The sequence below is a fragment of the Falco punctatus genome (genome assembly GCF_963210335.1).
Source record: "Falco punctatus genome assembly, chromosome: 7".
Classification (NCBI taxonomy): domain Eukaryota; kingdom Metazoa; phylum Chordata; class Aves; order Falconiformes; family Falconidae; genus Falco; species Falco punctatus.
This window is the reverse complement of record NC_137587.1, coordinates 1851676-1875670: the sequence shown is the minus strand read 5'-3', so window position 1 is coordinate 1875670 and position 23995 is coordinate 1851676. Positions and strand designations below refer to the sequence as shown.

Here is a 23995-nt window from a genome sequence, read left to right as displayed (position 1 = left end):
CAGGAACCTACCGATTACAATCTTAGGTATTAATATGTCTCTGTTAACAAAACTAGAGCTAGTTTGTTGTTGTTTTTTTTAATTATTAGTATGCAGTATTCTCTGAGGGCTGTAGGCTTACATGCCAGGTACTTAACACCACGGATCTCAACACCACAGATCTCGTGCTTCCTAACTCATTGTTAGCTGAAAAATCTTTTAGGTCATTTGCTGTCAAGGCTGTGGTGAGTGTTAATGCCTGCAAAGACTCCAGCTGTGATTAAATGAAATGACTTGTGCTAGAAGTACAGGAAGCTATGTAAAGGTATCTTCTGAAGTTTGCTTATGGTGTCACATTCTTCATACATTTCAATAACAATTTTGCAATATCACTCAGTGAAAAAGGTGAGAGGGGTTTTTTTGAGGGTGGTAAAGGGAAGTGAACTGCTTACTGTTCTCCCATAAATCTAATCTGCAAGATCTTTTCCTCTTTGTTTTCAGAATAGCATTTTTATCTTTTTTCCTTGTAATTTCAGCACAGTTACATTTAGAAATCACAATCCTTCGCATGGTGTTCTATCTGTGAATGAACTGTACCAGCTGTTACAAATGGTGTGGCCTTGGGTCATGTCCTTGACTGTGTGAATAGCCCCTACCATTTAGTTTAATGCAGCTGGAGGACAGCATAACCAGAAGGGTGGGTGGGAACCCCAGCTCTACGTAACCAAACAAATATCTGTATCGAGATTTACACTGAAGAAATTCAGTTACACAGGCAAGGCCTAAAGCAAACTTGTGCCTACTACCTCACCTCTCCTAGGCTTCAGGCACAGGATTGGGGAAATGCTGTGAGCTGGGGGAGGCACCGGTGAATGTGTGTTACGGAAGAATTTGTAGAGAATTTCGGATGCACTTGCTGTTTTTCTGTGCAGTTGGAAGCAGCTAGCTGAAACATTGAAAGCTGAGTGTGTAGTTTCCTTTCTAAAAATAAATGACTGGCCTGGAAATTTAGGAAGGCAAGTTCTTAACATGCCACTAGATGTCATTGCAGTCCATTTAAATACTGAGGTTTGCTACAGGGAAGCTAAAGGTAGTGTGTAGCAGAACAGAGAATGGTACAAAACAGTGAGGAACTGAAGCAGGTTCTCGGTGCCTTTGGGGGTGATGGTGGGAAAGGTGGAGACCTGTAAGGTAGCTATCAGAGGCAAAGATGCGAAAAAAATTGTCTCTATCTAAAAGGCAAATTCAGTTTGCAGATCACTGTTTTTCAGGTTTTGTGTATCAAAAGCTGGATTTACTCTGTTAACAAATGAGTATCAGTCCTCTTTTGTTTAATTGCCTTCTAGTGTAAGTTTCTACAGACCTAGCTGATGTAGTAGACTGTAGGGGGATTGTTCCTGCGCTTGGATTTGCAATATCTGGTGGCCTTGGGTCTGGCCATTTTTGCTTGCTTCCTCTTCACCCTATCCTGGCAGCAGAGATGGTAAAGTGACTGTGAGCCAGCTCCTTAGCTGCCTTAGTTCACATTTAGTGTGTTTTGTTAAAAGCACAAATAAAGCTGGGTTTGTAATATGATAGTGGACACTGACCTGAACAGAGAAGTTAGTGTGTTTGCTTTTGCCTCTGAGCTGAAATTTGAGGTTTGAAATACACAAGACTTGTGGAATTTTAGAGGTTTTAATTATCGTTTTTATTCAGAGGGATTAAGTCTCTTTCTCCAGAATAGATGGTGTAACGTGACTCACTGTAGTATGTGTAGTGTTTATGGGAGAATATAATGGCATCTTCAAAGCAGAGAGAGGCTGGCTAGGATCTCCTGTCCTTTTTGTACCTGGAGGAAGAGATGCCTCAGAAAGCAGAGGGGATCTGGTTTCTGTAACATGATTTGGCTGCACTTCTTGTTTCTGACTTCTTCCAGTGGAACTGCGCTATTGGTGGATGTGTACTTTTCACACTGCGGTCCTGAAGAAGCAGCAGGTCATTTCCTTTGGAATAGGCATTTTGGTAAAATTGAAGAGCTTAAAGCTCTAGAGTGGAACATTACAGGAGTGCCTGAAATTTGCAGTGGGTTGTGTATGAGTTCAGCTCCTAAACTATCTGCTGTCTGTGATCGTCCCCAGTCCAGGCTTTACACCTTATGAGCCCTCTGGGAGTTGAGCTTATCCCTTAATCCCTTGCTGTGATTATGGAGACTACTGATATTTTCCCCTCAACTCAGTGTTTGTGTTTTTTCACTCCCAGATCTCATGGAAAGACATCAGACTCCTTATTTGAGGTACAAGCTTTAAAGCAGCCTGGCCTGCAGCTGTTTGCAGGTTGAAGGAGGGGGAGAAGATTAAACAAACTTGTTAGATCTACCTGTTGAAACTGGTTGGGATGGAGAGAAAAAGGGGCTTAGGCATTTCCTCTCTGTAACAACCAACTTGTTGGAGTAGGACTGTTTACTTAGGAACAAGGAAGCTACGGGAGTACTCTAAGGTTACAAGTGCAGCTACACAACTGATCCAACAGACTCTGTCATTGTGGGGCAGCTCAGCAGAGAACAGTTTCCAACTTGCAGCAAGTCAATATTTCTGGGTTCAGACTTGCTGTCATGCTTTCACAGCCCCTAGGATGATGGTTGTAGAGCTGTTTTAATTCAGCATTTGAGCTGCAGAGCTTGATTGGTATGGGAATAAGCACAGCTGATGTATCTGTACAACATCAGGCTGTCTCACTGCAGGAGATTTCCATCACATGCTTCCAAACATCACATAAATACCCTTGTTTTACGAAGGGGCATACGAGCTGTACCTGATATGGGTCAGGCAGTAGTTTTGGCATTTCCCTGCTTGCAGGGTTTCATATATTCTTGCTATGCTGCTGCATTGGCTGTAGGCTAGGTTGTCTTCAGGAGAGGATTTAAGCTATAGTTTGTTTGCTTCATGTGTAACAGAATACTACTGGTAGAGGTTTTTTCAGTAGAAGTGTTCAGGAGGAGATGAACCATAGCCTACTCCTCATTTCATGCTCCATATTGAATAGCTCATTGTAGGTGGTAGCCTGTATGAAAAGGATTGAACAACTGGTTTAGTATCCAAAAGCAAGTATTCTCCACTTTGTGCAATTAAAATTAAAGTGCTGGTCACTTGGCATGGGACATGATCTGTGGAACACAGCCTGAACTTGGAGGCTGCTGGACTCTGCTTAAGCAGACATTTGTGTTTCCCAATTAGTTATTCAACATTCCTTTTTTTTTTATCTCTTTGCGTGTACATACTGAATAGATTTTCTAAGAAATAAACGATTACTGTGGAACTGGGTTCATAAGAACGTTGTTCCTAATCTATAGATTCTCTTCTATTTTCCCACATCTATTAAAAACAAGGTGCATAGTGTGGTTTTCTCTCAAGAGTAGATCTGGCATTGCTTTGATCTTAATGTTTCAACTCTGTTCCTCTTTTCACACATGATGTTGTGTATATTGGGCCAGTGCCTTTGATGAATTAGGAATGTCACAGGCAAAGGCGAACACGAAAACTGCTTTATTATTTTTTTAGGACTTCTTCTTTACAGACTCTACGTCAATATTTTTAGCAACTACCCTGGCTGGTTTTGATGGCTGCTGCATGTCTTTCATCATGTGAACAAGATACTTAATCTCTGGTAAGAGCCTGTGAAGGTAAGGGGAGTAAAAAATTGTTAGTCTTTGGTTAATTAACATGGTTCTAGCACAATAACCGTTGTCCAATTTTTCTCATAGTAGCTACCAAGATAACATTGACATGGATAGCTGATCTAAATAAAATGATGTTCCTTGTGTAGCTGAACTGTATGTTGCCATTCTTGATAACAGGGCCATAAATTTAGATCAGCTCATGCTATTTGAAAGAACTGAGCAGAATGTTGCTGGGTGAAGAGGAGACTGAGTTGAGGCTTGCTCTTCTAGATGTCCCAGTCCTTTGTTTAATACTTGCCTGTGTGGCACAGCATGACTGTCTCAGAGTGACATCTGCATTTGTGTTACAGTGGTACATTCTGCTGAGCAGCCTTTTTGGGAGAAAAGCACTTCCTTATGTGCTGCAGTCTGTTTCAAACGCTTGCCTGCTTGCCCAGTTAATGGGATTGGAATAGCTAGGACCATAGCATCTTTCTGCTATGTTCTTCTGAAAGGTTGCCTATGGTAGTCCATAGTATGTGCTTCAAAAAACTGCAGTGGCAGGGCAAAAAGAAAAAAATATTTTAGTACAGGACACATCTAATGAAAGTGGAACATACGGAAACCTGTTCCATAATAAGCGAGAGTGTGGTTTTGTTCTGTTGAAAATTCTTAGTGAGAAAGTAAGTAAAAACTGTAAAGTAATGTTTTTAAACTTCTTTCGCTCAGACTGGTTCTCAAGGAACACATGGAGGACAGAAATGTCCTCTTCTCTGGGCTTGAGCAGGTGCAGATCAATTAGCGTGGACTTTTATAAGGAGCATCTTCTTAAATATGTTGTTGGCTCTTGATTGGGAAATGTCTCGAGATCCTCAGTCTACTTAATATTTGTACACACAGCCAGCTTTAGGAGACTGAGGTGGAACAATGTATAGCAGTGTTTGGCAGTCAGCAAGCCTAGACTCTGGCAGTAGTTTCTTTGCTAGTGTAGAATCAGAGTTGGCTCCCTGAAAGCTGTTTTTGCTCTGCAGCACAATTACAGAAGCAGTAGGGAGTTTTCAGAAGAATTTTGAGAGGCCCTTGTATGCTTAGGGAGAGGTACCTGAAAACTTCAGGGAATCGAGTGGTTCAGTGCTGCATTTCAGCACCTTTGAGTTACAGCAAATTGCTGGCTTGATGCCGTGGCACCTGAGCCAAAAGTAAAGGTGTGGATTATTTGCCTGCCAAGCATCTTGACCTGCCCTGAGTTATGCTCTGAAGAAAATCAACAACTTGGGAAGTTCAGGCTGAACTTAGGTTGAAATGAGGAAGTAGGAAGAATTTCTGCATGCAGCATGGGTATTACTGTCAGTGCTTCAGCACACCTGTGTAATGCCAGGCCAGAGCAAGCTTGCTGGATGATAAGTCAACCAAAATCTGTAGGTAGGGCCTTAGGCAGAAGTTCAAAGTACGCTGTTCATCAGAAGTCGGAACACTTCTGGGGCTGACTGCCTCCTTAGGAGACCCTGATTCATCAGTGATGGTGCAGCCATTTCTTTGTGATGCCTGATGTGTTGTCCTTTTTTATTCATTCTTCTGTTACTGGGGCAAGCACCAGCTCAGCAGCCACCTCTGTCGCCCACTCCTTTCACCTTCTCTGCTCACTGCTCTAGCAAAGAACTGTTTGATTCTGATATAAATACTAAATACAGGAAAAGTTAATAGGGAGTGAACGGTGAAAATCCCTGCCACTAAGCTTGAAAACTAATGAAGAAAGTAAGAGAATTATGTGGAGAAGGTAAGAGGCCCACTGGCTTCCAGGTTTCAGAAACATGGGAGACAGACCAAAGCTGTGCCAGGGTAGTGTGATGAATGTAGCTTACAGTCTTTATTCCAGTACAGCAGAATCAGTACAGGCTGTGAAAATACTTGCTTCTGGACAATCTCCCTTTCCTGAAGGGTGTACTGCTTTCCTTAGTCATAGACAGGAGCATCAAGAGAAGGTTGTGAGGGAAAGAGTGTCTCAGATTTTATCATTTGCGACAGACACAGGATGAGCTCCAAACCTGCGTTGGTGGAACAAGGAGGAGCTGGAGAGTAGGTCAGAGCATACTTTGGATTCAGGAGGGTTACTGATGTATAAACAGCTCTCCTAGATGCTGCTGAGTGTTGTACCTGGCTTTTAGGTGCTTTTATTTCCTAAACTACCCTGTCTTTATGTTACAGAGCCTTAAAATGCTTTCAGGTATTTAACGCAGCTGAGTCACTACTAAGGTGTCAGCAGGACAGTTAAGTGTGATGCCTTTGAATTAATGCTGCCTTTCACTTGTCTAGTGTAGCTGTTCAGAGCTGTCTAAGCAGCGAAATAATAGGATGTCTTGTTTTAACAAAGTTTGAGATTAAAATCTGAAAAGATTACCTGCAGTAGCGTGGTCATGTTGAAGAACTGTGTCTGGATTTTTTTGTTACTTTCCCACTCTTTTCTGGTGCAACAAATGACATCCAAAGAGGATTTGGCTTTTCACTGTGCCCTCTTACTTTCTGACTAATACCATTAATGAGATGGCTGGAGAAGTATCCTTTCCATGGACAAACAGCTATCTGATCTTGCACAGAAGAGACCAAGTTCTTCCCCCTTTCAAGATGGGGTAACACAATATCCCCAATTTCAAAACAAAAACAAGCCCCCAAAAAGCAGTGTGCCAAATCTCTATCACTCTCTGTTCCCTCTCTGAAAGTTTTAACATGTCTGTTTTGGGTCAGAAACTGTACGGAACCCTTGGGTTTTGGTAGTTGTCCAAGTTGTTAGCCTACAAAAAGTTACAGCCTGCTGTCTGTGGGGGTGTAAATGCAACTGAACCAGCATGTTGCATTTCCCTGAAATGCTGAATTAAAGAAAAAAAGTTGCTGGATTTGAATACACGGGGGTGTTGCTCTCTGACCTAGTGTAATCCAATACGTATCAGTCACCCCTTTAATAACAGGAAGGAAATAAGATCTGTATCTCGTGGGAACGTGTTCCTAAAACCAACTTTCGGTTGCATTCCTCCATCTCCTTTTAGTCCTTTTGATTAGTAAAGATTCACATTCTCACTTCTAGTCAGCAGCCTGGATATTTAGATCACTTGAGGATGTTGTTTTTCTGCCACAGTCTCATTAACATCTTAGCTTGGGTTTTGGTGCTCCTCTCCCATGTTCAGGTGCCTAATAAGGATTCTTATCGCCCCAAAACAGTTACTTTGGATCTCAGCCCAGCGTGCGTGGGCATTGGCAGCATTTGGATATTTATAGGGTTTTCTACTTCCTTCTTTTCTTTGGGCCACTTTCTTACTACAAGAATTCCTTGTTCCTTCCATGCTCCAATGAATTCGACACTCCCAGGGTGGTGCCTGGGCATTAGATGTTGTGTATGTACCTTCCCAGCTGCTGGAGCCAGTGCAAGCAGGTATAACAGCAGTGGCCTGCAAGACACATGAAAAAAAGGGGGGGGGAGGGGGGGGGGGGGGAAAAAGGCAAGCACTGCCTTTTTCCATCTTCCCATCTAGTTTGGGGAGATTATTTAGCCTTGTTGATTTATTGTGGCAGTGTTAAACTCTTGATATCTTGACATCTTGAGCATTGTTATGATGTGATCAGAGAGGGTCAGATGCCCTCTGGGGCATTTGAAATTGCCCTCTGGGTCTATACAGGGTGGCAGAAGGGCAGGCAGCACGGATTGCATCTTTAACACAGTACAGTACTGTTTTTGCTTTGATTCATTCTTTGAAAGGTGAATCAATAAAGTCTGATTCTTACAGAGGTCTTTGCCACTTAAACTTTCCTCTCTTACTCTCTAGGTACTCATGGTAGAGAAGGACAGCAGCACTAGTAGTTACTTGACAGCTCCGTGCGTGCAGAGTAGCTCGAAGCACTTGCTGGCTGACCAGCAGCTGACAACAGGAATGCAGAGCAGCAGATTCTGCTTTGCTTTCCCTTAGTGGAGGTGCTGCCTGGGTTTTTCTGTTCCACCCAGCTGCCCTTTCCCTCAAACTTGTAGGAATCTGGTGACTTTGAGACTCTGCCTCATTCTGAAATTCAGTTGGAATTGGTTAGTGTCTCTCTGTTGGGACCTCAGCACCAGTAAGTGTGATTTAAAAAACTTTGGTTTGTTCAGAAGCCAGAGCAGTAACGTGAATGTTGTAGCTGAGCTGCTGTATTCAAGACTTGGAAGGACTGTGGGGAACAGAATAACGTCTTGAATGCAAAGCTGGAGAAGGATAACCTGCAGGGGACATATTTGGAGCATTTCTTATCAAGAGGCACTAAGAGACTAGATGAGGACCCGTTACTTGAAAGAGTCCATAGCATCTTCTACCTCTTATTAACAGATGGTTCTAGGAGGCAACCGTGGAAATGCAAACTCATGCGTGTTTGTGCTTGCTCTGCCTGTGCCTGGTGCCTCCCCTGGCAGCACTTAACTGGCATAATCTGTTAGAAATTTAACCTTTTGCTTGAGGTATCATTACAGAGGCTGGTATAATTCATCCCATTGCCTGTGAAAAATATTTGTTTCCCACCCCCCACCCCGCCCAATGCTCTTCCCAAGAAGAAGGAATTCTGTCAGATTGGTAGGGAAGCACTGGGTGTAGGATCTCACACTTGTGACAGGCAAACTTTCTTCTGTTCTAAGTTTTTCTGTGCTTTCATTGCCGGGATTGTCCACACAATCCTCTACCCCAATTACCCATTGATTAGGGCTTCTCTGGTAATCTGCCAGATGCAGGTTTGTTACCAACAGATGGTAGAAAGCATTTGAGGTAATGAGAGAAAGGATAACGATTGCTGATCTGCATAATAATCAGCTTGTGAACAGGTTTCATGTTTTTTTCTGTTTCCACTGGCTCAAAGATTGCACTGTCGGACAACCAGGCACCTTCTCTTGAGTTAAAGAAATAGTAATGGAGGAACCCATTTCTTCCAGTTACTGTTAAGGTTTCTGAAGATACAGGTACTCTCCACCACTGACAGATTAAGGTTTTATCTAGAGAGTCAGAGATTGTGCCCAGAGTGCTGGGAATGAACATTCAATCTTGTGATCAAGACCTCTGAGCAGTGTGGTCAGAAATATTTTCCCTTCTCTTTTTTTCTGAGACAATTTTTCCCAGCTCTATCACAAGGCAGGGGGATCTTTGACCCCCTTGGGACCAGCATCACCTTTTCACTGTCCAATGCCTAGTGTGAAAAAATTCCACTTTCCAGTGCTACGTGTTTTGGAGTTCTTCAACTCATTTCTCCTGCTTTGCACAATGAGACAGCCACGCTGTTGCCATATGCAAGTCTACACCCAAACTGTTCCGGAGCCCTTGCAGGAAGAATCTTCTCTGACATACTCTAGAGCAGTGTTACTGCAGTTACATACCTCATAACTCACTGGTTTCCTATGCTATACAAGACTTGTAATATGGATTTTTACTGTTTGACATCTATATACATCTAGACTGTTCTTATCAGTAATTATCCCTATATGAAACGAGCCATGTAACACCCAAAAGTCAGCTTGGTGCCATTCACTGTGAATTTTGGTAAAGGATTTGGGTTGAAGAACTTTCTCAAAAAGTAGCCTTACACATATGCAGTAGGTGCTAATGCTGGGCTGTTCTCCATTTATTACCCCAGCGGGGCTGGTAGACACAGTGGACAGATTTCCATCGACCCCTTTTAGTTTGGAATCCCTCTCCTTGTTCGAAATCTAGGTGGAGTTTTTTGAAATCTGGACTTGATTCCACAGAATAGTAACTGCAGGTGACTTCCTTGAGGATCCTTTCTTTCTACCCTGGGTGCTGATAATGCAGCAGCCCCCTGCTAGTTCTCTGGAATGTTGTTTGTCACAATCTCATCTGTATCATACACAGCCATGCACTTGCAATTTTAGTGTCTGAATCTTACAAGGCAATCTTGTAAGACACTCTACCCCTGTCACTGTGTTGCAGCTGTATAACGTGAAGGAAAGGGAGGATTTCTATTTATTGAGCTTACACTCTCAAGCACAAGGCTTTGCTATTAAATCGTGATGCTCTGCTGCAGATACTGATGTTGGTTACAGGATTTTCCTGTCCTGGTTTCTAGGGAAACGACGCCTGGGTGTCTGAGCTCCTGCACATTTGTTATATCCTTTATTCCCCGGCCCTCCATATCAGTGTGTTCCCTCTACGATTTATGAATCTGTTTGCCAGGTGCAATTTTATTGGACACATACGTTGTAAAGTTGCTGGGTTCCTGCAAGTTCCCTGAAAACAGGTGATGGGGAGTGACTCTTATTTGTGGCTCCATAGACAACACCCATGGTTTGTGCTCCGAGTTTGAGGTACTAGAGAATCCATGTGAAAGAAAAATTGGGAGGCTGTGGCCAGAGGAAGAACTTCCTCTGAACTGGGATTTCCTAGACACATGCAAGTCCAAGTGCTAAATCATGCAACAGCCGCCTTCTCTAATTGACTTTTGCAACTGTGTGTGAGAATTAGTCACTGTAGTACTGCAGGGGAAGAAAACCCAGGTCTGTGTATTTTTTGGAGACTACCTGTGACTGTCCCAGTTTAATGCCACTACACTACAGGCTATCCTTGTAGGTGAGACACTTTATTAATACTTTCTGCTTATTTTCTGGGGAGGGAATGGCTGAACCATTTCCTGTGCTAGAGACCAATGTTTTTAAAGAGAGATGGGAGCTTTTAGCCGTTCTGCTGAACAGGTGACCCCTGATTTGGGTCTTGCCCAGAAGCCTTGCAGGGAGGGAGAAAAGCCTGAGGCAGAGATTTCATGTGCATCTGACCTGGTGTTCGTTTCTTTTGGCTTGTGGATAACACCAGCGGGCAATAAGACCCAACAAGGAATGTGTAGGGAGGGAAGAGGTGGGAAAAGAGAGAAGGACCGTCATCTCTTGGTGATGGTGAGCTCTTTAGTTTACTGTATCTCAGGCTGCTGAGAGTTTGGATATGTAAAGATAATGTGTATTCCTAAGGCAGGATCTCTCTGGATGGAAACAATAATCATGACAAATGGGAGTCGATTGCGAGACTGTGTGTATCCTGACAGCAGCATACTGGGTGAAAAACAGACTTCTTGGAACTGCTCAGTGTAAGTAAAAACAAGTGTGTGTGGTGGGGGTGGGTTTTTTTTTTTTTTTTATGTTTCTCCCAAAGAGCACTGTCTGTTAATACTACTTCTTTCTTTGCTGGTACCCAGAGACCTGCCTGGTGTTAACTGATTCCAGGGCGGTCAGCGGACTTCAAGGTGCAGCATTGCTGCAGGGTTTCCTGCCACGGGAAATGGGGGCACACTGGGGCAGGACAGCTTCTTTGAGTCTGCACAGGTCACCTGGAAGATGGTGGCAGCACAGGGTGCTGGTAAAGGGCAGAGCTCTTTGTCAGGCAGCAGGGACTGGGGCGAGGTGCCCCTGGTTCTCAGATGCAGCTTCTTTAGCTGGGTTAGGGGTCGGGGGGAAAGGGAGGCTTTCCAGGAGAAGAGCTGGAGTCTGGACGGTGTCAGTCTCCCCCCACCCCGTTAATCTTCCCAAAAGGCAGTTACATTTGTTAGCTGGTAGAGCTGAGTTACTTGACTGCTGGCTGAGGGTGATGCTGCTGAGCTTGGTGCCTCCTAAGGGAGGTTGAGCCTGCTCCTGCCATTGAATTCCCAGGGACCATGTGTGGGTTGCAGCTGTCACGCTAGTTACAATACTCCACAAGATGTACTGGAGCTTCTGCACCAACCTTTTAAATTAGGGAATGGAGAGTGTTTATTTAGGGGACAAATAGAAGTGCCCCTAGAGTACAAAAACAAAAGCAGAGGAGCTTTAATGTTTTTAAGAGCATCTCTCTTTGTAAGTTACCTTGAAAGTGTTCTCAAGGCTGCTCTGCAGTGTAATGTTGCTTCAAGCCCATACAAGACCAAAAATGCTGCTCTTTAGCAGGTAAAACAGATGCTCCAATGAATGAGGCTGCATTGCTTAAGGCAGCATGTTCAATGAAGCAGTATCCAGAACCTTTCCTGCTGGCAAAAGTGAAGCTAAGCTTAGAAGCCACTGAGCTGCTGTTAATAGCTTATCACGGATATTTTCTCTCTGCTGTTATCCTGGCTTTGGTCCACCTGGTAGTACTGTGCGGCTTTGGTCCACCTGGTAGTACTGTGCAGCTCCTGTGAACGATGTCCTGTGCAGTCTTTTTATTAGACAGCAGAGAGGTGCAGGGGGTTATGTTCAAAAGCAGTTGTTTTGTTATTGGTTACAGTACATCTAAATGTTTCTCTGACCTTAGTGCCTTGGAAATGACCGTAACCAAATGGAGAAAAAGGGATTAGAGAACAGGTAACTCATTTCTGTGTGTCTGTCTGATCCGTGTTTGCATGTGCTTACCCAGAGTGCTGCTGAGCACTTGGGTTTGCTGCTGCTGAAACTGGTGCTCAGCACTTTTCAGAGATAAATTGTAGGGGGTTTATTCTTTACCCAGTACACCTGCTCCCACTTTCTCCTTTTCCTCCTTCTATGGAAACCCTCAGCAACGCCAGTTCTAAGGCTTCAGAGAGTCAAACTACAGCAGAAGCATTGCCAGTGACTTCACAGAAAATAGTGGCTGGCACATGGCATCTCTTAATTCCTTGTAGTGCCTAACTAGTCTGAGAATGCTGAGCTATTCATTAGCACACATAAAAACAGTACTGTGTGGTACTTCAAAGAGGGAATTTAAACTCCAGCAGTCCTACTGAGGTATTTTATTGCCTTCGGCTTGAGGCCCTTTCTTCCTAGTGAAGATGTCTGGATTCAGAGGTGCAGGTTGCTTTATTTACCGATGGCACATTTTTAATTTATCTTTAAAAGGACTCTTTCATAGCAGCACCAGCTTTAGAGTGAATCTGAGTGTGTTTTGTGTGTGATGCAGTGGGTGATTATGAGATAGGACTGGATACTTGTAGAGGCTAATCTTTCTCTTTTAATAAGGGCTAGGAAGCAACCACAAATGGTTTTCCAAAAAAATGGAAAGTTTTTGCGTCCCCCACAAAGCATCCGCTCTGTACATGCCAAGTCCTGGACAGGCTGTGGTGAGGCAGGACATTCACAAGCCTCTCTGGCCTCGGAAGCTCTAGATGAGTGTTAAGAGTTGCAGGGTAGGGGTGATGCAACTAGTGTACAGGCAGCAGATGAAGCTGAGATAGCTGAACTGATTAGGAATCTCAGCTCTTCTGTCCCTCCCCAAAGCTGTTCCCTTGCAGTGGTGTTGGTCAGGGAGGACCTGAGTAGATGAGAGAAATCAATGCTTAAACTCTTAGAGAACAACTTTTAATCTCTTCTTGAGCCAGCCTGAACAGCTCTGGAGAGAGGATTTGGTGGTAAGGAGCATCTTGCCTCTTGGTACTTTACAAGACATACCGAAAAACACACCATGAAGTTAACTTTGATACATGATGGTGGTAGAGGAGCTGCTGTGCCTCTTTAACAGCTGATCCTGCAATGGGGATGCTGCTCCCCACTTGGAGACATGGTGGATGGTTGCAGGAGGGGGAGGGGGATTGCTTCCTAGCTATCACAGTTTAATCTGCTGGCACATACGAGAAATGACACAATTCTAGTTTCTGTCCAGCAGGGCTTTGTTTCCTGCTCTGTTACCGGGCTGACCGAAGGAAAGGTTGGGAGTCTGTTCTTAACTGAGTATTGATGGATTTTTCCCTCCCCTTCTGTTTTTAGTATAATACAGGTTGAAGGACTCTTCATGCAGTCAATACCTTTTTCTTAAAACTGATGCAAACCAGAACCCAATAAAATAGCCCATGGTAAGTTGTTGTTTGCTTAATGCTTTTGTTCTTTGAAGGTGTAAACAACTCAATACATCTTCCTGGTTCTGATACTTGCCTAATGTGTGGCCTTTGAGTCATGTGATGATAAGATAAAATGGGAAGAATGGTACCCGCAGCAGATGGCTGTGCGGCTATTTCAGACTCGTATAGGAAACAGGAATATAAGACGGGCTTATTTCTGAGTCAGGAAAAGCTCTGTCACCATGTCTATGAAGGGGGTGGGAAGGGGAAGGCTCCCAAAGAAAGTGTGTTGGAGGTTTTCTGTCCTCTGCCTGGATTTCTGCCAGAGCTGGTGATGGAGTGAGCGCTGTGACAGATTAAAATTACACTAATCCAGATCATCCAGAAATGTGAGACCCCCAATCACGCATGGGCAGGCCAGGAACTTGGACTGTTTCTGTTCTACAAAAGAAAATACTTTTCCCTAATGTTCCAGTGGGACTATCTTATTGCAGCCCAGTGACCTCACTGTGAGCACCTAGTACGTCCCTGGTGGTTTCTTGCTGCTCTTGCTTCACATCTTCATTCCTCAGGAACTGGGAAGTACTTTAAAGGCTGCGATCTAGGGGCAACTCACCTATTCAGTGTTTCATAGTTGAATGCTTCTGGTCCCTTAGATGTATGGCATGTTTGCACCTTGATCAAGATGTGCTTAAGTCTTTGAAAATTGTTATTTATAAAAGCAGCACCTGCAGTGATTGTCTGACTGCCCTAAGCCCAGGCTTGGGAGTTCAAGGTGGAGATATTTTGCTTGAGCGTTATCAGACAGTTCCTGTCGTACAGTCTCAGCAGGGCCTGGACCACACAGTGCTTCTGGGGAAGGCAGCGCTTCCATGGGCTGCTTTGGTTCATCATTCAGTGTGTTATGGTTGAAATAACATGTGTCTGTACTGCACCGACACAGCAGCTGAGCTTTCCTTGCCTGCCCAAAACACGAGCTTGTGGTCATTTTTTTCTGCTTTTCTTTTCAGTTTAGCTTGTGCTTATCCTCTTCTTGGGGTGTTTTCCTGTATTACATCAGGGCATCATCTTGTCTATTCTGAGACATCTCATGACTGCCTTTTTTTGTCGTTTTTTAATCTGTCTAGTAGAACTAATTCTCTCTGGCACATGGAATAGTTTGGGCTTCAGTCTGGCACTACAGGTGAAATGCGGTTGTAGTATGTCAAAATAGAGGGGAGAGGGTTTCTGCTCTGAGGACTGGGCGTGCTGGAACTGAACAACTTTGTGCACGTACAAGAACTAGCACTGAGTGCTTCACCTGCAGTCATGCCAGTTCCTTTGTCGGTCTGCTCCTGGTTTCCCTTGTTATAAAAAGCAGCAAATGCACTTTCACCAAACATCTATGCACAATTCTTTTACAATGACAGGGTATCACACAGCCCTTTCCCCGTTGACCTTTTTGACTCTTTGGGCACAAAGAACGTCATCATCACTGTGGGCATACCTTACAGATATTTTTTTTTCCCCCCCTGGGTTAAAAAGACAGCCTTCTTAGAGAGGTAGACTATGCATCTCTTGTCAGCTTTCATAAAATAGGAATAAGAGCAAAAACTGCAGGAAAGCAATGAAAGAACACGGTGTTCCTATGGTGTTCCTGCACGTGTTTAGATGTTGCATTTCAGTCGTGAAAGGCAAGGTGTTGAGACAGAAGGTGTCAAGGGCTTTCACACAGTCTTGCTACTCAGAGAGCAGGCCTCTGATGCCATGAGACCAAGAAGTCTTGATACTTCAAAAATTAGGTTCTTTTGCTGCTTTTTTGGGTCTCCAGCATTTGTTACACTTCCCTTTATAGCAGAGAAGGACAGAAGCTAACTTTGAAAATAAGTGTTTCATCATGATCTGTTTTCAGGGTTTGGGTTTAAAAAAAAAAAAGAAAAGGTGAAAAGAAAGATGTGAGGGATGGTGACAATGACTGTTCATCTTGCTTTATCAAGCTTTTCTGTACCAATGATCATGTGAGGAGACGCAGCTGTGATCTAAATGTGGAGCCATACTGCACAGCCACAACTTTGACGTGAGCTGTGACTGTATGTGCAACACGCGGTGATGCCACATGGGTCTCGGAGTCCCCCGGGCTTGCCTGGGGGGGCCCCCAGCCCCATAACTGCATGCCCGTTTCTGTGTAACTGATACCCTCGGCCTTGTGCAAGAAGAAAAGTTAATGCCATTCCTTGACTAAAGCGGTGCCATTTTTTCCCCCTAACGAGCCCCTGCCAAATGCTGTATCTGAAAAGAATCTTTATTGTGTGCAAATTTTCCTCTGCAGATTACAGGCTGATTGATCCCCCGTGGGTCAAGGGGAGAGTGCCAGGAAAGGGAAGAATTAGTTTCTGCCTTTTCAAGACTAATCCTGAAACGCAAGTGATCGCATGTTAGAAAGTGTTTCTGTACTTTTTTTGAGAATTATGAATATAATCCCATACAGCTGTTGTGCTAGCATGTTCCTTCTCTCTTCTGGTGCCAGATCGGGTCCCTGGATTTTGAAGGCCTGTATAGGAAAACTCTACACCTGGTTGTACAAAATGTTTCTGCTTGCAATGAAACTCAGCAAATCCCAATACCCTGCGTTAGCATTACTGCCTCTGTGCTACAGAGGGTCTTGTTAAAGCTTTGGCCATGTGTAGGGTGCTCAGGCTGGCTTCCCCTGAACCGCAGCAAAGTAGGAGGTATTTAGATAGAGGAGCTTCACCTTTGTTTTGTTGGGGGCACTGGAGCTCCCGAGTCCTCATCTGGCATCAGGATAGCACTAGAATCGAGTGGTGGTCTGTCTGCTGTAGACTTTGTCCTGAACGAGATTGATTTGCAAAAACCAATGAGGGTGGGGGAAGAGAGGGGAGGGAAAAGTAATCTGGTGCAAACACAAATAATCTGTGTGTGCTATTGCACCAAGATGTATTTGCCACATTTCTGTGGGAATTTATTTTTCCTTTCCTAAAAGAGAGGAAAGGGGAGAAATAGCCACCATTTTCCTTTAATTTAGGCATGTTTTTTAAATTGAGAGAGATCTGGAAATTTGAACTGCTTTTGCAACCCCCACTGTAACAATTCAGGCTGCTCACAAAGCTTACAGGCTCCTCTACCTCTCCAGCGCTGTTTTTCCAGTGATGGAGAAATCTATAGTTCTGGCCCTGTGGCATTTTTTAGAGGCGGTAGGGATGTTAATGCCAGAATCTTGGCGACTTTCCAACCAGAGTAATTACATTCTGCCGACCTGAAATTCTTCCTGCTTCTACACAAGGTCACTTTAGGCGCTGACAGAGCCAGGGCTACAACCCGATGCCCTGCTTTGCCCTCCCCTCCATCCCCTTGGTGTACCCTCCAGTCACCTTCCCCTCAAAGGAACAGAGGGCTCCTTGCTCGCTCTAAGGTACCCATTGCCCCGTAAAAATTGAGCTGAGGAAGCGGGTCTAAGCAAATCCCCTGAACTGCTGTCATTAGGTTTTGAAGTGTGACCCGATATCCCGCTTCCTTTGATAAGTCAGGGGCTGGTATTTTTAACAGACAGTGGCTCTTTTCTTGTTCTCCCTTCAGCTCTTTTTGGAGCCAGTGTGGCACAGCTAATTTGTGGAGGAAATTACATTTATTACTTTTCCTAGCAAATGCTCCCTCTCTGCAATGCCGTTTCGTGCAGTGTAAGGCAGATGCAAGTCAGCCGGCCCATTTTCCTAATTTCATTTGGAAGGATCAAGAGACACCATGCTGGTCTCGCAGGCTGGGGGCTCAGTCTAGAAAGAAAAGGCGCAGCAGGCTCCTGCATTGATGGAATCTATGGCATCGCCCCAAATGTTGGTTGTCCAAAAAAAAAAAAAATAAAAAAAAAAAAATCTCAAGGACAAAGTATATCCTTCCAAAAACAGAACAAACTGCCCCAACAAAACCAAACCAGCCTTTGTGGCAGCCCTGACTGAGAGAAAGGGATCTGGTGTAGGGGCAGTAACTCGGCCGTTGTTCCAGTGTAGATCTGCTTTTGCTGCCTTTGCCTTCCTGTTCTGCAAGGCAGAGCTGGCAAAACCCTTGACCAGGGAACTTTGATATTCAAGGCAAATCTTTTTGCATGCCATGTCTGCACTGTCTCCTCTGTGACTGTGTGCAGACCTAATTCTCCAGCCACTAATCCCACAGGTCTTTGTGTATTAATTCTTTACAGTGCCTCTGTGCTTGCTTTCCTCCTATGCCTTGCCTCTCTTTGATGTCCCATGCTTGCAGGTTTTTAAAATGACACAACCTAAGAAGATTTGGGAGGGGATAAAACATGTGGGAGAGACATGCGGGCCGGCTTGGGTACTGTTTTTGTTGTAAGAATGCTCTTACTTGGAATTGCAGAGTTATCCTCATCTACACTCTCTGTTTTCCTCTTACCTCCCTTTGCCTCTCACTTTTGTCCGATTGTTTCTCGTAGGGAGGAGGTGCTAGAAAGAGGCACGCTAATCCTACCTGCTATATTTATACAGGGGTGGTTTGGACAGGCAGATGTCGGGATAGTCTTTCAAGCTTTGTGAGTTCAGCAGTGCTGTTAAAGAAAATGTTACAGGACTTGGACTCAAATTTGTCATTCTTGTTAGAAAGTGGTAAAAAGTGAACAGCCATTCAGAACAAACACCCGCACCACCTCCACCCCAGACTGAATTTAACATTTGTGTGGGTTAAAAAAAGTTATGTGAAGAGTCAGGAAGAAGTAATTGCGTTTCTACTTTAATCAGACCTAAGTCAGTCCTCTGTGAAGGCTTAATTTGCAGTGGATGAGGCTAGATTTGATGCTGTCTTTTGAAACACCTAAGACAGAAGTGCTGGGACAAAGTCAGGGCTGCAAATAATGTGAAATCGCATGAATAGCATACAGCTAACTAGCAGAACTAAAGGTGTAAAAGACTCATCCAATAGGGAAAGCAGATGACAACCTAATATTAAAGCTGGTTTTGAAAATATATTAACCCAATTTTTAACCTTGCAGTCAGTTGCCTCAAAATACCACTGACTTTGGCTTAGAGCCAAAGCATTGCTATCCTACACGGAATTACAATAACCTATAAATAGACAAACTTAGAAAACAAAAGAAAAATAGAAATCAGCACATTTGACACCCTTGTTTTGTGATCTCTTGCATTTGTGTTCGTATCACCAGTATGCAGCGCAGTCTGCAAGCCGAGGCGCATGGTGTGTGCTGGGGGTGCATGGTTGTGGGGCCTTCAGGTGTGCCCAGTGGTGCCACTGGGGTGTCACTCGGAGGCGGGACGTGGACGGGCTTTGGCACGTCGTTATGTCTAGTCAATGCAACGTTTGGTCCTTCCAGGTCTTCTTCCCCTGCTGGCGCCAGGCTTCGGCAGAGAATCTGCTTGATTAAAAAGCACCCGTTTGGGAAGCGGTGGGGAGGCTGCAAGACTGACTAGGTGAAGAGAGGGCATGTTTGCTGGCAGGCAAGAACGCAAGGCAAGGGAAAGGGTGAAGTCTGCAGATGGGAGAATTAGTGCCTGCTGTTTGTGGGGCAAGGGCAGAAGGAGCTGCCTGCCAGAAATCTGGTGCTGGCAGAGGGACATGTACGCACATGCGTGCACACGGAAGGAAGTGTGTGCGTATTCATGGGTGCATATGGCTAAGCCCATGTGCTTAGACATGTGGCATGTTTATGCAGATTCTCTATATGTATAAACATATCCGGAAGAGGTCTGCCTTTTCGGGAGTGATTCACAGTTTGGGGTAAGCTAACACGTTGCTTCCATGCAGCTTGCTTTGTCAGGAAGGCTTGGGTTCCTTCTGCCCTGCAATTGAACCCTCTGAGGAGCAAACAGCAGTTACCTTGGAAAAACGTTTGGTCTGATGGCCCCGTGTATGGGAGCAGGGCGCGCAGGCAGCAGCCCGGCTCAGCGCGCGGGGGGAAGCCAGGTTCCTGAGACACGCGATGCTAACGCTGACACTGTCACTGCATCCACGCTGAATTTTAAGAGCAGCCTCAAGGCTGGGCCTGAGGCCAAATTTGCTGACTGTCCACACACGGGACCAGGTTGAGGGTGAACCAACGAGCGTATTCAGGGAAAGCGCCTTGAATGAGCTCTCTGTATTTACTTGCCGCACAGGCAGGTCCCTGTGTGCCGTGCCTGCCCCATCTGCTCTTGTGGCGATGGCACATGACTGACAAGCACACAAAATACCCCAGGCTCTGCCTCACTTGTCACCTGCCACCGGGCAGCTGGGATTATAGCTCCGCTGCAGCTCAGGACTAGGCCAGCTTCAGTCCGCTCCCTGCTCTGCTCCGCTCAGGTGCATGTTTTTGCAGCCGTGTCGTGTCAGGAAAGGCCTTTGCCCCTTTTGTAGTTCACTTGCCTCTCCTGAGCCACGTTCCTACTAACTGCCCGCCCCAGCCAGGACCACTGAGGTTCCCAGGTTGAGGACCCGCCTGGGACACAGCCTTGTGGCCGGTACCGTTGTACCGAGCTGTATCCAGACATGTGTGATGCAGTACTTGAAAGGCAGCATGCACTGTGCGTACAGAAAATCATTGTTCAGACATGGTATAAAGTTTTTCAGTGACCCAGCAGAAAAGTTTCTTGTATTGAACTAAGCATAGAAGCATAAATAAAAGATAATTTACCCATAAGATGCATGAACTGGAAAATCTGCATGTCAGCCAACTCTCCTCTGGCATAAGCTTGATGTACTGCATCAGCAAATTGTGAAATGAGGGGTTTTTCCTCTAAAATTCAGTTTACTTTGAAGAAATAGGCAACATACATCTGGCTACAATTACGTTATTAAGGAAGCAACAAAACAGAGACTTGGATTTTTTGTTTTAGCTTAGGCTCGGGCATGATTACTCATTTAGGTTCCCCACTTCCCCCCTCTAATCTTTGAAGCTCGAAATGCCGTGGAAGCAGCAGAACCCACGTGGCTGTCAGTGTTCGTATTAAACTGGCACAGCGCGGTGCTGCGCTGGACAAGGATCTATCCAGAAGCAGTTTACTGTACTGGGATTTATGGCCCCACTTCAACGCAAGCACTGGAAGTACTTTGGTGAACTGGGGCTGAGTTCAGTTTCAAGCCCTTGTCCTACAGATGTCTCCAGGCTTTTCTTGTTGACGGATTTGCCATGAGAAAGGGGAAACCTTGGAGCTAAACGCAGAACACTGGCAGTGAGGGCAGGTTAGAAACAGACCTGGGCAGCAGGGAGCTTCAAAGAACTACGCCGGTGGTTGAGCACCTGTAAGGCACTAGCGATAGGCAAGGGTGGTGTGAGAGTTCCTGAAGTGTCCCTTTCCAGCCCTGGGATCCACCCTCATCCTTTTCTCATGCCGAACCTGAAGTTTTGTGGCTTGTCAAGGAACCAAGGAATTTCTGCCGGCTGCAGACGGCTGTCCTGACCCAGCACCAGGACAGCGCGCAGCCTTCCTCTTGCTGCTGCGCAGACCTTCAGATCTGAGTGCTCATTTAAAACCACCGCCGCTGGAGTTGGTCGGCCCTGGGGTTTGTGAGCAGGGCTTGAGACCGCGGACTCTGCTTGCCTGTCGACGTGGAGAACACAGCAGCGTTGTCCTGGGGCTGAAGGGGTGCTGGATGAGCTGGGCAGCCCTGAGCTGCCTTAGCACACACGTTGGGTGGTTGCTGGCTGGGGATATCCCATTCCTAAAGAGTGACCCAACAGCCAGCTGACACTAGTGAAGGGCTTGTCAGCTAGTGAGTGTAGGATCTGGTACTGCCTGACACATGCAATGCAGAAGGATCATCCTTCGGCTTTTCCTCTGATGTACATTGCGTAAGCCTGTGCTCCCCAGCATCTGAGAAGACAGTGGCCCCATCTTCCTCTGAGAAGAAAAGCCACAGAGGGTCACAGGCTGGGGGAGCAGCACCAGGCTGTTCCTGTGGTGTTAGAAAGGCTCAAGGAATTCTGTCTGTCCTTGTTTCGGGGAGAACCTGCTTTGTTGCATGAGTCTTGGTTAGAAATTAATGCAGCTGGTTTTGGTATGAATGGGTTCAGCCACAGCAGGACTTGGCCATATTTGTTGTTCTGGGCACAGATTTTCTGAAGGACTGCAAATGAGGGGGTGCAACAGAAAGAATTAAAGGTGTTAGAATACATCCATCTCCTTTAACCCTATGTGAAGTCTATAGTGTCATTTGAAAATCTAGAATTAAGGCCCTTGTGTTTTCTGTGCCAAACCTCGGTTAAATTTACCAGCAAGACCCTCTGCTTTCTGAATCACTCTGGTGCAAAGGACTAGTGATGTTAAAGCAGCGTCAGAGTGATTTGCAGCATCATCTGGGTGATACAGCAGACTTGGAGGAAATTCTGCAGAATTGGGAACTGGAAATACTGTAGAAACTGAAGGGAATATACCACCCACCAGAGAGTGCATGGGGCGCGGTTGCTGTGTTCCTGGAACCTGGCAAACATGACAGATGCTCTTTGGACAAGCCAGGTCCTTCTCCAAACTTTTCTCAGGCTGCCTGCAGACTCCAGCAGAGAGCTCTGCAGACTCGGTGCGTTTCTTGGAAGGCCTGCTCCCCAGCAAAGAACAGGTTAGGTGATCAGGGGTCAGGAGGTGCACCAAACAGTGCCACTGCGGCTTGGGCACCTTCTTCCCTTGAATACAGCGGCATTAAAACCAGATCTGTGCTAAGAAGTGGGGAGGGTGGAAAGACAGGAGAAATCTTAGCAAACTGTTACAAAACAACTACCAGAAAAACATCTTGCCTGTATTTAAACAGGGAGAAGAGGCCAGACGCTAGCCTGGCAGAGGAAGATGCCACACGTGCGGGAAGCAGTGGGAGGCTCAGCAAACCGAAATGGCCGGTGGGCTGGAGACAGCGGCGAGCTGAGGGGCTGCTGCCAGCTTCCCCGGGGGAAAGGGGCTTTCAGAGGGCAGCACAGCCTCCCCTGCGAGGGGACCACAGGCTGAATTCAGGAGAGAGGGAGCAGAGTGGAACGTGGTGGCATTGTTCGATCCTGCCTTTGAGCATGTCAGAGGAAAGCCATCTGCATCAGTCCCCTGCTCACTGATCACAGGTCAGGGCTGCAGCAAGGTGCTTCAGCACCCACGGTGTGTGTCACATTCATTCTCCCATCAGTTCTCCCTCCTCTTTTGCTCGGCTCTTTCCAGCTGCTGCCACTTACTTCTAGTCCCCCTGTGCAAACCTGCTCCGGGCCCAGCAGGCACGCCGAGAGCAGCCGATGCGTTCGAGCGTGTGTGCTCGCCGGCAGTCCTGGCTTGAACTGGCCCCAGCGGAGGGTGGGATGCAGAGCTGAGAACTTCCACATCAGCAAAAAATTAGACGCTTCCATTCCGTGTAATTCACCTTATGCCAAACCACAGGAATGAAGGGAAATTTTAACACGTATGCCAAACACAGTAAATCCTGAAGTCCCTGCATGACACCCTCCCTCCTGCCACAACATACATGCGAACTGTTTCTAGATTGCAAATACAGCTGTGTCACTGTATTCATCATTTCTTTGGCCCAAGTAAAGAGTTAGGTGTCTGAACAGGGAGTTCAACAGAATTCAGGAAGCTGAGTTCGCGTTGCGAACCCAGAAATTCCCACTTTCCTCTCCCACTTAGCTGAAATCTACTGCCTTCCCCTGCCTTTAAAAAGAAGGCCGTGCCCAGAAAAAGCTGTTTGTTTGTGCTGAACAATTTAGTGCCTGCCTCACCCAGAGCTCACCTAACCCACTCCCAGGTAAAATCCTGGAGAAGAAACACAGGGTGCTGGGGGGTAGTTTTGATGGCTCCTGTTCACTGTGTGGGAAAGAACCCGGTACCCGCTGAGCCAGAAGATGAGCGCAGGAAGGATCTTGACTCCATGTCCCCTTGGGAACCAAGACCACCTGCTCTGCTGAGCTGCCTTCCTTGGTGGGAAGGGCACGCTCCCCCTCTCACCAGTCCGGGGGATCTCGTTTATGTCTGCAAGGTGGAGCAGCCTTGAGAGGAGACTCAGTGCCTCCCCAGCCCGTGGTCTGGGCTCCCTTCTGGATGCAGGTCATCAGGGCGTCGGGTGTGGTGGTGCTGCAGAGCCCCTTAGCCCCATTCACGCCTGGTGCTGAGTATACCCTGGTAGCATCTCAGCTCTGTTTTCAATAGCACACAGGTAATAATGCAGTCCAAATATTCCCTAGTCCATCTTTTCCTAAACTCCTGGTACACAGGACCCCTCACCTTTCTTTTGTCTTTGTCAGCTTTTCTGCTCCCTCTCTAATCAAACCCTTCTCCCCTTTGCAGCCCCTTGTAATGAGAGTTACTTGGCTCTCCCAAACTCTTTCCTCAGAGTCTTGCAAGAGTATTGGCAGTGTTTGTAGGTACTTTCTCATTTTGGGATGCCTCTTGCTGGAGCCACCAGGCCCCTCTCCTATCCCAAAGTAGTCTAGCCCTCAATGTTTCATCTCGTCTTAAATCAGGTATCCAACTCCATCAGATGAAATTGTACGTTATAAATGTAAGTTCGTGGCATTTGCCCATTGTGGAGCCAAGCAGGGGCAGCTCAGCCACTGGCCACGTCTGGAGCAGGCTGAACCTGCCCCAGAGCGCTGTGCTGCAAGGAGAGCCCAGGTCCAGCTTTTCACTTTCCCCAGAGGAATCTGCCTCATCTTGT

At 45.9% G+C, this 23995-nt stretch overlaps 1 long non-coding RNA gene across 1 annotated transcript in view; it reads right to left on the bottom strand.

Moving 5' to 3' along the window:
• Positions 1 to 2610: 2610 nt before the first annotated feature.
• The window catches only part of LOC308067312, a 65422-nt gene continuing 44037 nt past the window's right edge, over positions 2611 to 23995 (bottom strand). Inside the window, exon 2 of the long non-coding RNA XR_013929519.1 lies at positions 2611 to 23995. This exon is cut by the window's right edge and continues 35147 nt beyond it. This is a non-coding gene — a long non-coding RNA (uncharacterized lncRNA).